The 13,673-nt window shown below is 46.3% G+C and overlaps 1 long non-coding RNA gene across 1 annotated transcript; it reads left to right on the top strand.

The window, feature by feature from the left end:
- The first annotated feature begins 3,322 nt into the window (after positions 1-3,322).
- On the top strand, positions 3,323-8,424 carry LOC121141166. The gene is made up of 3 exons (XR_005878061.1): positions 3,323-3,456; positions 4,103-4,300; positions 7,249-8,424. It is a non-coding gene; the product is annotated as an uncharacterized LOC121141166 (long non-coding RNA).
- Positions 8,425-13,673: the final 5,249 nt, after the last annotated feature.

Here is a 13,673-nt window from a genome sequence, read left to right as displayed (position 1 = left end):
AGTGGGAGGTGAGGCTTGCTGTGACTAACCCCTTGGGAAGTCCCTCTAGATAGAGGGAGGGCTTGGGTGCTAGGTAGCCATAAACATTGACAAATGCCTGTCTCAACAGGGGTGTGTTCACTCTGGCTGCTACAGTCATTGAATCACAGTCACCATTTGTGTTTTAGCTCCCTTACTGATAGAGAAAGTCCAGAAGCATATTAATGAATTCATAACTTGTCAATTACCATAATTCAAAAGCACCATTCATTTTCATTGTAGAAGGCGACATTTTTTTCTGAGAAACAATGAGGAGGGCTTACTAATGGGAATCCTGGGGCTTCCCACACCTCCTAGATGTGCATTCAAACATCCAGGTTTTCAGCTGGATTGTCCTTACCTGAGGATGTGTGTCTAGAACCAGGGACAAATAATTACCTTTTCTTTCTTTACTTTTGGAGACAGAGTCTTTCTATAAACCCAGGTTGGTCTGGAACCCTCTCTGTAGGCCTGTAATGGCCTTCAACTCCAATGCCAGGATCACAGACATGCATAACCACATCCAGGCACATACTTTTTTTCTTTTTTTGGGGGTGTGTGTTGAGACAGGCTCTTAATATGTAACCCAGGCTGCCCTAGGTTATGTAGCCCAGGCTGGCCTCTAAGTTCACCCTCCTCCTCAGTCTCCCTTCTTGAGTATGAGATCACAGGCATACACTAGGAAAGCTAGCTAAAGCTTATTTTTTTGTTTGTCTTAATCTTTAAATTTGTTATTAGTGTGTGTCTGGACACTGTGTGTGTGGTGTGTGTGGTGAGTGCAGGCCCACACTGGAGGTCAGAGGACACCTTTAGGGAGTTGGTCCTCTCCTTCCAAAGTGTCTCTTGTTTCTGTCATTCTGCACATTCCAGGCTAGCTGGCCCTGAACTCCCTGCTGAGTCTCCTGTCTCCACCATCCACCTTGCCATAGGAGTGCTGGGCTTACAGATGTGAACCTCTTCCTTTTTCTGGGTTCCAGGGTTGAAGTCAGGTCCTTGGGCTCTTGCTGCAAGCCCTTTTATCCGTGGAATCATCTCACCAGCCCCTCCCCTCTTTGAAAAGGTTTAGCTGTTCTTTGTGAGTGTATGTGAGCACATATGTGTGTGTCCTCACACACGCATGGGGGCCGGGATAGGTATTAGGTGTCCTGTCACTCTCCACCTATTCTTTCTGAGACAGAATCTCTCTCTGAACCAGGGGCTTCTCTTAGTCTGGAAGCTACCAATGATCCTTCTGTCTCCACACCCAGGTAGAGCTGGCATTTCAGGTGTCTGAATGTCACCCAGCTGGCTACATGGGTGGTGGGAGCTCCTCTTGCTCCTAGGGCTGTCTTTTGATTCCTTGCAGGTAAACTGCCATTGCCTCAGTGCAGCACGGGCACTTCCTGCCTCTGGCTTCCAGACACTCACCTGGTACATAGTGTTTGTACTCAGCCCCGGTCACAAGAAGGCCAGTGGGCATCCCACACTGGACCAGCTGTGGGATGACAAATACAGGTTGACCACTGGAAGGACACTCAGTAGTTTGGAGACCTGAGGCCTTTTGGTTTATGTCCTAGGACAGTTCAGAAGGGAAACACACTGGCTGTCAGCCAGTCCCACGAGGCTAAGCCACCGCTGCAGCCTCTCTGAGGAAGGCTGGGCCACTGACATGGCTGGCGTTGCACGGCTGGTTCCTGACTACTCCTTTGCTCACACTTTTGTAAAAGAGGACTTTTCTTTCCAGATGCATGTACCCATGCATACATCATCAAAGGAAGGGCCATCCCTGCCGTCTGTAGCTTGTGACCGGCACATCTGCCTGAGGCAGCCCTGAGTAAGAGGACAGACCTAGAATCAGGAAAACCCAGCTCCAACTCTCACTTCTGCTATTTGTTCTCAGTTAAAAACCAGGAGCCGGCTGACCTTTTAAAATCATGCTTTCCACGTTTGGGAAGCTGGGATAATTACAGTGCCTCCCTCCTTCTTAGTGTGGAGGAGTCAAATGAAATAATCCACATGTAAAAATTTACCACAGTGCTTGCCACACTGAAGATGCTTAATAACATAATAAGTATTCTTTCCCGTGGCTAACTTTTATTTTACCTTGAAAATTAAGGTACCTTTCCAGATTTCTCCCCAGGCTGAGTCAAGTACTTCTGTGTCTTTCCATGCCTGTTTGTGAGGCCTCTGGCTTCCTCCCAGAGCGGTGGCCTCTCGAAGTCAAGGACTGTGGCCTCCTATTCGGATCGCCAGCATCGAAAACAATTCTGGCACACAGTAGGTACTCAATAAATGCTGAGTGGACGGATACATGCATAAATGAACACATGAGTAAATGACTCCAAGCTGCCTGCCTTTTATGTTTTCTGTTGAGAGCCTGTGACAGGGAAGGCAGAGAGGTGGGACAGGAGATCAGAGCCTGGACATTTGGCAAGGGCAGCTCAGCCTCTTCCTGTGGTCACTTTTCCGCAGAAGGAGAGCTGAGTGAAATCTTGCTTGGAGCTGGAGTCTGAGAAGGTAAACAACCCAAGTGGTGCACCTAGACAATGGCCTGACTCTCTCCGAAGGGGAAGGTGGGAACCGTGGGGAACCAGACAAACATCCTCTTCCAATTTCCTTCCTCTGCACTCAGCTCCCCTGAAGCGTCCAGCCGGCACCCAGCCCTTGCTTCCTAGAAGGCGTCTTCAGACCCCAGACTGGCCCCAGAGATACTAAGGGCGGGCAGGAGCTGCCGCAAGTCTGAATCACTCCTAACCACAATGGCCTTCCAATGACAAGAGGCTTTCTGTTTCCAGGGCCTGTTCAAAAGTGGGGTTTATTTCTTATTTGTTTGGAGGTACACAGTGCTTCCACATGCCCCCTGACACAACAACCTGGAGCTGATCAATTTACACGCATCAAATTATTGAACTTCAGAGCACCCGGGAATCTTTCCAAGCACACACACACACACACACACACACACACACACACACACACACACACACACACACACACACAGAGAGAGAGAGAGAGAGAGAGAGAGAGAGAGAGAGAGAGAGAGAGAGAGAGAGAGAGAGAGAGAGAGAGAGAGAGAGAGAATTACAAAGCTGGGGGGAAGATGTGGTTGTGCAGGAGCACATGTGAAAAGGAGCTTAGCAGCCCAGATGCCAGGGGGACCGGCGTGAGTCAGCTGGAGGATGTGGGCGCCAGCAACCTCGGGCAGGCCTGGACCAAGCAGAGCATCCAGAAAAAGAAGTGTGCGGACTGGCTCTGCCTTAGCAGTGGTCAGACCACCCTGGAGGGCTGCCTCTGTCTGAAGGCCCATCATGTGACAGGAAAGAGTGTGTTCAGAGGACAGCTACAAAGAAGCAGGGAGGAGGAGGAGCACTGAGGAGTTAGAGAAGCCTGTGTGGTGGCACACCCTTGGGAGACTGAGGCAGGAAGATCAGAAGTCCGAGGCTAGCCTGAGGCTATGTGGTGAGACCCTATCTCAATATAAACAGTGAAAAAGAGGGCTAGGAACCTAGCTCAGTGGGAAGGTGCTCACCGAGCATGTGCAAGGCCCCAGATTCAAACCTCAGTATTGGAAGAAAAGAAGAAGTTGGAGAAAAGAGAGAGCATGGCTTGCAGAAGGGCTTGCATCAGGGTGGGCTTGTGCCTAGAAGTCCTTTGCCTCATGTCACCCTGGTGAAGTCTTATCTGTTATTTGTGGCCTCAGCACCCCTCCTTCTCTTCTAGAAGTCTTCCTTCACCTCTTTCTGCAGAACCAAACCCCACTTCCCCAGGAATCCCTCCTCCTGGCATGCGGGAATCAGGCCCCTGCAGGACAGCACCTGGGACAAGGGGTCGTGTTTTGAGGGTGTGTCTGAGCAGGCATTCCTGTTTGATCTTCCCTAGTGTTTGGTCATGTGATTGCTCTTCAGCAGTATCTGATGAGCTGAATGAGTCGAATGAAAACTGTCATGATTTTGACCATGGGGAAGAGAGACTGCTCTTTCCATGTGGCTTTGGAAAGACGGAAGTGGGAGAGAGGGCGGACATGACAAGACAGCGGACTTCAGCTAAAATCAGGAAGTGTTTGTAACAGTAGTGACGACAGTTTTATTATGTCTTACTCATGCAGTGCTACATGACAAATGACCCCAACAGCCTAGAGCAGCAGCACGAAGCCCTTCATTATTATCTCACACAGCTCATGGCAGCCAGGAACTCAGGAGCGGTGAGGAGATCGGTTCTGGCTTGGCATCTCTCATGGGCTGTAGATGCCAGCCAGGGCTGTGGTTATCTGAAGATGATGTTCTGTACACTCACGTGGCTGTTGGTAAGAGGCCTTAGTTCCCTCCCATAATCCTCTCTGTAGAGTGCTTAAGTGGTGTCACAATATGGCAGCTGCCCCCCCTCCCCCAGAGTGGGCCATTAGAGAAAGGGAAGAAGATTGTGGAGTCTTTTGTGATCCAAACCTGACAAGTCCCAGTGTCATTTCTGTTAGGTTTCTATCCTGGGACAAATGGCTAAGGTGCCTATTTAATATATCAAAGCAGACCTGGCTGCCAGGTTCTCCCTGCATCCCACAGTCCCTACCTGTTACAGGGCCCTTCTGGCTGGCATTTCCTGCCCACTACCCTGGACTCTCCAGCCCAGGGGCTGGGCTGCCCTTCCCAGCACCGAGCAGGGCTGTAACAACCATAACCCTTCCCTGCCTGAGCACAGTTGTTACACTTGCATTTGGGAAACCTTTCCCTGAAGCAGGGGTATAAACTGCTAAGGTTACAGTGACTGTGGTATTCCTTGGCTTCCAACTGCCAGGATGGATACCTTTCCATCAGAGCTGCAACACTTACACCTAGCATGTATAAAATTCAATTCCCCCACCAACTGAAAGAATGAAAGAAAGGAAGGAAGGAGAGAAGCTAGCAAAAAAAGGAAGACAATGCAGAGGTGTTAATGAACTTGTCCAGTTACACATATGTAAAGCGTGTGAGCTTGGTTTGACCGGAATGTCTGAAGTCATTTCACTGTGCACTCTTCTTGTGGTAGTCTGAATGAGAATGTCCCCCATAGAATAATTAATATATTGAGTGTTTGTTTCCCAGTTAGTCCGCTGTTTGGGAAGGATTAGGAGGTGTGTCCTTGTTGGAGGATGTGCATACTTGTCATTTGAAGTTTCAAAAGCCCACAGCAGGCGCAGTCTCACTCTCTCTGCTGCAGCTTATGGATCAGGTGTGAGCTCTTGGATAATGCTCCAGTGCCATGCCTGCCTGCTTGCTGCCTACTTCCACACTCCCCACCGTGATGCTGGGGCTAGCCTCTGTGCTGTAAGGAAGCCCCTGGTTAATGCTTTCTTTCTTTTGTTTATTTATTTACTTGGTTTTGCTTTTTTGAGACAGGGTTTCTCTGTGTAACTTCGGAGCCTGTTAAATGCTTTCTTTATAAACTGCTTGGTCACGGTGTTTCCTCACAGCAATAGAACAGTAACTAAGACACTTACCCTTGTTATGTGGCTCTCCGGCATTCACTTGTCAGGGATGCTGGAGCAGTGAGTGAGTGCATCTGGAATGGTGGACTCAGGACCGAATGCTAGGGTAGGACCAGGAGTATAAATCACCAACAAGGGTTTTTTTCCCCCCAGAAGTCTTCATTCAGATTCACATACAGTTGCCAACCCGATTCCTCTCTTTCCTCATCTGCTTCCTCGGCTTCTGCTCGCAGTTCACTTTTGTGAGAGACTGCTGTCTTAACATAGATAAAGAGAATGAGTGTGGCAGGACCTCAGAAAAGGAGGTGCTGGGAGGCAGAGGCAGGCAGATGCCTGTGAGTTCAAGGCCAGCCTGGACTAAGGGTGAGCTCTGGGACAGCCAGGACTATAACACAGAAAAAGCAACAACAACAAAAAAGAAAGACAGGAAGGAAGGAAGGAAGGGAGGGAGGGAGGGAGGGAGGGAGGGAGGGAGGGAGGGAGGGAGAGAGGGAGGGAGGGAGGGAGGGAGGGAGGGAGGGAGGGAGGGAGGGAGGGAGGGAGGAAGAGACAGGGGTCTTAAGGCTGGAGAGATAGCTCAGCAGTTGAGCACCCAGGCTGCTCTTCCAGAGGTCCTGAGTTCAATTCCCAGCACCTGCATGGGGCTCACAACCATCTATAACTGTAGTTCCATGGGATCTGATGCCCTCCTCTGATGTGTAAATGTACAAGTGGACAAAAGCCATATATGTAGAATAAATAAATATTTTTTTCTAAAAAGAGATGGAGTCTTGCTATGCTGCCCAAAGAGATTTTGAACTCTTGGCTCAAGTGATCTTCCTGCTTTGACTCACAAGTTGCTTTGACTGCAGCACATACCACCATAGCCAGCTTCCAGCAGGACTTTTTGAGATATAATAATTTTTTTTTTTGGTTTTTCGAGGCAGGGTTTTTCTGTGTAATAGTCCTGGATGTCCTGAAACTAGCTCTGTAGACCAGACTGGGCTTGAACTCATAGAGATGCACCAGCCTGTGCCTCCCAAATGCTGGGATTAAAGGCATGCACCATCACTGCCCAGCCAATGTATAATAATTTTTTTTTGTTTTTTTTTCGAGATAGGGTTTCTCTGTGGCTTTGGAGGCTGTCCTGGAACTCACTTTGTAGACCAGGCTGGCCTCGAACTCACAGAGATCCACCTGTCTCTGCCTCCCGAGTGCTGGGATTAAAGGCGTGTGCCACCAACGCCCGGCTAGGTATAATAATTTTTAATTGTTATTTTTTTATTTTATGTACATTGGTGTTTTGCCATGGGTGTCAGGTCCTCTGGAACTGGAATTACAGACAGTTGTGAGCTGCCATGTGGGTGCTGGGACTTGAACCAAGGTCCTCTGAAGAACAGTTAGTGATCTTAACCACTGAGCCATCTCTCCAGCCCCCCCCCAGGCATAATAATTTAACAAGGTATAATGTACAGAAAGCTACACACATCCTAGATACATGACACCAAGGCTTCTTTTTTTTTGCCAAATAAAAGACTTATCACTATAAAGACAAAAGCTAAGCTCTATGGGTGTGCGGAGAGGGAGGTGTCTACCTTTCTCCACCCTGGTAGCTAGGGAAGAGCTTGGTCTGTTTTGGGTTTTACATAAGTGGAATGAGGGTAGGGTATAAAGTCCCTTACTGAATAAGATAAGAGCAATTACTTGATGGAGACTATATGCCATCTAAGGGATGTGAGTTTTTGTTGTTGTTGTTGTTGTTGTTTCGTTTTAATGTTTTGCCTGAATGTATGCCTGTGTGCCTGTTCCTGCAGAGATCAGAAAAGAGCTTCAGATCCCTTGGAACTGGAATAACAGACAGTTGTGAGCAGCCACGTGGGTTCCTGGAACCAAAGTCAGTCCTCTGCAAGAGAAGTATTCTTAACCACTGAGCCATCTCTCTAGCCTCCAAGGGATGTGATTAACCCAACAGTCTATACTTAAAGTCTCCAAAGACCTACAACAAACAAACAACCCTAATGAAGCGTGGTGACATCCGTACCAAATCTCAACAAGCCTGAACTCCAGTGAAGAACACCATGTACAGCACACTGTCTCTATCTCTCCACATTCTCCATCAGAACCCAATCCGTCTGTGGACTAATCCCATCCTAGACCAGGTATTTGGAGACTCACAGTTCCCCTTATGGTTCATGGTCCTCCTCTGCCAAATGTGTTTACTTGTCCTAATTGCCAAGACTCTGAAGCGGGGAGCGGGGGAGCGGGTGTGTGTGTGTGTGTGTGTGTGTGTGAAAACAGGACAAAATGTGAAGACAGCTTATGAACTGTAAAGTATTGTTAAAATCAAAGCCATTACACTTATTTTTTTCTTAAGGAATTTTCCAATCCATTCTATCCTGAGTTTAAAAAAAAAACAAAAACACTTTCTTTTATCCTGAAATATTTAATAAGCTATAAGAAGAATTTTGATTTGTGGGGAAAGATGAAACCTCAAATTGAATTTCTAAGTGCTTGGTTTGTGTTTATTACTAATTTATTTCCTTGTTAAACTTCGGATGATGTGTGATAAACTGTCTGTGTCATGGTGCTATTGATTGCACTGCATTACAAGCTGAATTAAATGTGCATTACTCTGGGGCTGGTCACCGTGACGGACGCTTTAAAAGGTTTTGAGGGAGAATAAGTGAGGACCATTAGGGCCCTCTAGACTCTGTCCCCCGTTGACCCCTGTCACCCTGGGGAAGTTCTCCTGCAGTTTGGTCACATGTATAACTTTGTCTTAATGCTTCCTCTAATGATGTCTAATGGCTGCTTGGTCATACCACATACTTTGTAAAGAAATAGTTGTCTCCCACAACCTTGTCTTGGGCACATTCTAGAAGATTAGAATGTGTATAACCATGTCAAATACAAAAATCCATAGTGAGTTTCTCTGTACTAGGTAATCCTCTGTGTGATTGAAAACAAACAAACAAACAAGCAAACCAAAAAACAAACAAACAAACAAACAAACCAAAAACATGTCCAGGAGCAGCTTACAGAAGAAGAATTTATTTGGCTTACAGTTCCAGAGGATACAGGGCAGCAAGGCCGGGGGGGGTGGCAGGCGGCAGGCATGACACCTGGAACAGAAGCTAAGAGTTCACATCTTAAACTAAAGCATGAAGCAGAGAGCAGGCTGAAGATGGTCAGGGTCTTTAAACTCCCGAAGTCTGCCTCCAGTGACATGCTTCCTCCAACATGACCACTCTTCTGAACACCCACAGTGCCGCCAACTGGGTCCCAAGTGCTCAAATACCTGAGCCTACAGAGGACATTTCTAATCCAGACTCCAAGTCTGGATTTTATGAGGTCATTTGCTCATTGATTCACCCATCTAACACCAGTTGAGTATTGACACTGTTCTAGGTCTTGAGACAGTGACTCCTTTTACCACCAAGTTATCTCTGGGACCAGTACTTGGAAAGGAATTACTATTGACTTATCCTAGAAGAATGTTAAGTCATAGGAAAATAAAGAGGTAGAGGCCTGAGTCAGGTTTCTATTTCAGTACCTTCCAGGTGGGGGGCCTTGGTCAAGTCACTTTTTAAAATGAATTGAGGATTTCTTTGGGGGCTTTAATGTGGTCAATATATATATATATTGTATGTATGTATGTATGAAAGACCCCTACCCAGGGCCCCCCTAGGAAAAGAAAAGCAAGGCCAGGCTATTGCCTAATGAAAGAAACCCTGACCAGGTGTCTCACCCTCAAAACAGGATGTCTGTGATCACTATAGCAGTCATGGGACCTGGATAATAATTGCTGAAGCGTGCTGGGAACTTTCATATGACAATACTAGAAAACCTAGTCCTTGGCAACTACCCTTGCCCCCAATTGTGTCTGATCACTATAGCAATCATGGGACCCGGATAATTTCTGAAGCGTGCTGGGAACTTTCATATGACAATACCAGGACACCTAGTCCTTGGCAACTACCCTTGCCCCCAGTTGTGTCTATGATCACCATAGTAGTCATGGGACCAGGATAATAATTGCTGAAGTATGCCTGGGTCTTTCATAAAGTAATACCAGGAAACTTAGTCCGTGGGAACTACCCCTGCCCCCAAGATGAGCCAATGAAATGCCTGTTACTTATGTAACCATTGAAACTCTATAAATATTGTACTCCCTGAAAGCCCGGCGCTTTGATGCCGAGGTTTTTCATGTATACATATATATATGTATGTATGTATACACGAAGACTATGATGTTTATTGTGTATAAGGCATTAAGTTTAGTTCAGTGACTTAAACTAGGGATTATATGTTTCTATATTCTTTTTCTTTTTTTTTTTTTTTGAGACAGGGTTTCTCTGTATTGTTTTGGAGACTGTCCTGGAACTCCCTCTGTAGACCAGGCTGGCCTCAAATTCACAGAGATTCCCCTGCCTCTGCCTCCTGAGTGCTGAGATTAAAGGCGTGCGCCACCAACGCCTGGCACATTTCTATATTCTTATATATTTGTCTTACTACTCAGGTTTGAAATGAGGCTAAGCTGGACGTGGTAGTGCATACTTGTAATTCCAGCACTAGGAAAGTGGAGAGAGGAAAAGCAAGAATTCAAGGTCATTCTTGGCCGTGTGTAGTTTGAGACTAGCCTGGGCTACAGAGTAAGATCCTGTCTCAAAACAAACAAAAGAACATGCCTACAATCCCGACACTGAGGAGGTAGAGGCAGGAGGATCAGGAGTTCAAAGACAGCCTAGAGTACATAGAGTTGGGTAGTGCTGGAAGATGCTAGGGAAGGTGACAAGGTGGAGAAAGAGTGGCAAGGACCCTAGAAAAACTGAAAACTGGAGCCACACACACACACCTACCTACCTTCCTGGCCTCCTGTTCTCCCACAGTTAGGCTTTTGTTAGAAACAGGAACACTGGTAATGCCAAATGCATACCCTCTTGGCTCTATAACCCGTTGGGTTATAGAGCAGTTCTCTTGCAAATCCAGGAAATGTTTTGGGGTCTCATTCCCAGGCCTGTGTCCCACTGGATGAGGCCAGCTGTCAAGCAAGATCAGGGACAGATGCTGACCAGACACCACTTGGTAAATTTTCCAACCCATTTCAAACATTTATTTCCAGTGAGTGACAGACATTCTCCAGGGTGGTCCTGGACTTTTGACTGGCAATGTCTTCTCTCCTGTTTGCTCTTCTGGCAGGAAGCTGCCCGACTGGAGGCTCAGGGAGCCTGGGCAGTGGACCTGCTCAGGGAGAGCAAGCCTCTGTCCACCCACTCTCATTCCTCAGATGTGGAGCTCACTGGGCCCTCTTTAAATGTTTTTTAAATACCGAAGTAAAGATGTGCCTGTGGTTCAGCAGACAGAGGCTGTTGTGTGCGTGCCTGAAGACCTGAGTTCAACTTCCAGGTCCCACAAAGTAGCCGGGGAGAACCTACTCCTAAGAGTTGCCCTCTGATGGCTACACAACAGGCTGCACACGCACACAAATAAATAAATACACAAATAAATAAATAAATAAATAAATGTAGTTAGATAAAACAAAATAAGCGGTGGAGTGGCTAGAAAACAAGTTCACGCAGATTGCCCTCTGACCTCCACACTGTGGCTCACACGCTCTCTCTCTGTCTCTCTGTGTCTCTGTCTTTCTCTCTCTCTGACACACACACACACACACACACACACACTGAATAAATGAAGTTTTAAGAAAAAAATTGAGGCAGGTTTCTTGTGTGTCCCTGACTGGCCTGGAATGTACTTTATAGACCAGGCTGGCCTCAGACTCACAGAGACCCACCTGCTTCTGCCTCCCTGGGTCCTGAGATTAAAAGCATGGATACTAATCCCCCCCAAAAAAGTTAAAGTAAGGATGTATGGATACTAGAGCACTAGGGGGCGCATTAGTCATTCCTTTGCTGTAACAGAACACCTGAAACAGGGACCAGAGATGCCGCTCAGTGCTAGAACACTTGCCTGGCATGCCTGAGGCTCTGTTGTACCAAGCACAGAATAAGTAAATAAACAAACAAGAACCAGAAAATTACAAAGCTAAACACCTGAGACATTAACCTACAAAGGCTTATTTACCTCTTGGTTTTGGAGGCTTGTAGTACTTGCTGGAAGGGTTCACAGCTTTGGCCTCTGGTGGAGGGTCACATGGCAATGGCTGGGGCACATGGCGAAGTACAACTAGCACCATGTCAGAATCTGGGTGAGGCAGCGGGCGCCTATAACCCCCAGCACTCTGGTAAAGGATACAACAGATCCTGGGAGCTATCTGAAAGGCCAATTCCAGATTCAGTGAGAGGCCTTCTCTCAAATAAAGTAGAGCCTTCTAACTTGAGCCTGGCAAAATGACTCTTGCAAAGTCGTGACAAGACAAAGAACTGTAGTTCTGTTTTAACAAGGAGGTGATCCAGAATATACACACCACATATATCACCATTCACAAGCTCATCCTTAGAGTGGCCTTCGGGAAAGTACCCCAGGGCACTCAAGGAGACCCAGAATATAAGCTTAAAGGAGATGGGGACTCCAGATGTGGGCACTGATACCAGGTTCAACAAAGCTGCCTGAACCAATGGAATAGGGTGCTTGTCCACAAAACACAGTGAGGATGAGGGGTCACCAAACAAGCTCTCTACTTTGTGACCTATGTCCCTGTTACTGTGTTCAGAAATCTACAGACAGACTAGACAGATGGTGCAGGGGTTAGGAGCACTTGCTGATCTTGCAAGTGGTTCAGCTCCCAGCATCCACATTGGGTAGCACTCTGGTTCCAGGGGACCTGGCACCTTCAAGGGTGACTGCATACATATAGCACACATACAGAGAGGCAGGCTCACACATGCAAATAAAAATAAATTTTAAAACTTATAGACAGTCAATGAGTATGATAACTAAGTGCTGGATGTCAAAATTATAAAAATGAAAAAACAAGCAAATAAGATAGAGATCATTTCAGAGTATCCAATCACAACCCTCTGGCCTCCACATGCACATTTAGTGAGTATACTTTTCAGCATGCCTGCACACACACCAATCAAATGAAGAACTGTGAAGGTACGCTATACTCTGCAGTCTCATATGGTCAGCCAAGGCTTGACTGTTTATGCAAAAATAGTTTAAAAAGCAAGCATATCCATCTCATTAGTATGCAAAATTGCTTTAATCTCTAATAAATGGTAAGATTATATGCACATCAAAGAACTTAGAATCAGTTTCTCTATACTTGAGTTTTATGCCTAGTTTGTGTATCTTTATAACTGGGAACACATGCATATTTCCCAGGCAACAAGGAGTTGTGATCAGCTGAGCATGGTAGCACATGCTTGTACCCAGAACCAGGGAAGAAACAAAGGTAGGATTGCTGTGAGTTTGAGGCCAGCCCAGTCTACAAATCCAGTCTCAAGACAGTCACAGTAACATAAGAAAAATTTGTCTCAAAAAAAGATTTAAAAGTAAGCAGGAGGGTGGAGATTGTTAGTGAAGTTTTTCTTTTTCTTTTTCTTTTTTCTACTTGTTTAGACAAGGTCTCAGGTGGCCAGAGTCAAACTGCCACGTAGTGTGAATGAGTGTGAACTCTTTACTCTGCTGCCTACATTTCAAGTGTTGCTATTACAAGTGTGTGTCATCATTTCTTACTAGAGAGAGGAGTTTATGACTACGACTAAAGAAAAGCTTTTATGAGTGGGGTGAGGTGGCACACACCTATAATCCCAGAATGGAGGAGGTCACAAGTTCAGGTCCTCCTCAGTACATGTCCAGTTGGAGGCCCGTGGGTGCAAGACCCTATATCAAGAAAACCAGAGAATTTTTTTTTTTTTGGTTTTTCGAGACAGGGTTTCTCTGTATTGTTTTGGAGGCTGTCCTAAAACTTGCTCTGTAGACCAGGCTGGCCTTGAACTCACAGAGATCCGCCTACCTCTGCCTACCAAGTGCTGGGATTAAAGGCGTCTGCCACTAACGCCTGGCAAAACCAAAGAATTTTTATGAACATGAATTCTCTGGATCTCAGTCCTATTACTTTATGTGGTGTATCTAACCAAAAGATAGAGGATCAAGGCATATAAGTTACAAAAATAATAACTGACTGACCATGATAAAAATTTCAGCTTCAACTTTAATTTTTTTATTTATTAAATAGTGTGTGTGTGTGTGTGTGTGTGTGTGTGTGTGTGTGTGTGTGTGTGTGTGCATGATATGTGGAGGGGGACCACACACTGCAACTGCACACCTATGG

Source organism: Mesocricetus auratus, unplaced genomic scaffold (assembly GCF_017639785.1).
Source record: "Mesocricetus auratus isolate SY011 unplaced genomic scaffold, BCM_Maur_2.0 Super-Scaffold_100007, whole genome shotgun sequence".
Classification (NCBI taxonomy): domain Eukaryota; kingdom Metazoa; phylum Chordata; class Mammalia; order Rodentia; family Cricetidae; genus Mesocricetus; species Mesocricetus auratus.
Note: the sequence above shows the minus strand (reverse complement) of the source record. Positions and strands in the feature narration are given on the sequence as shown.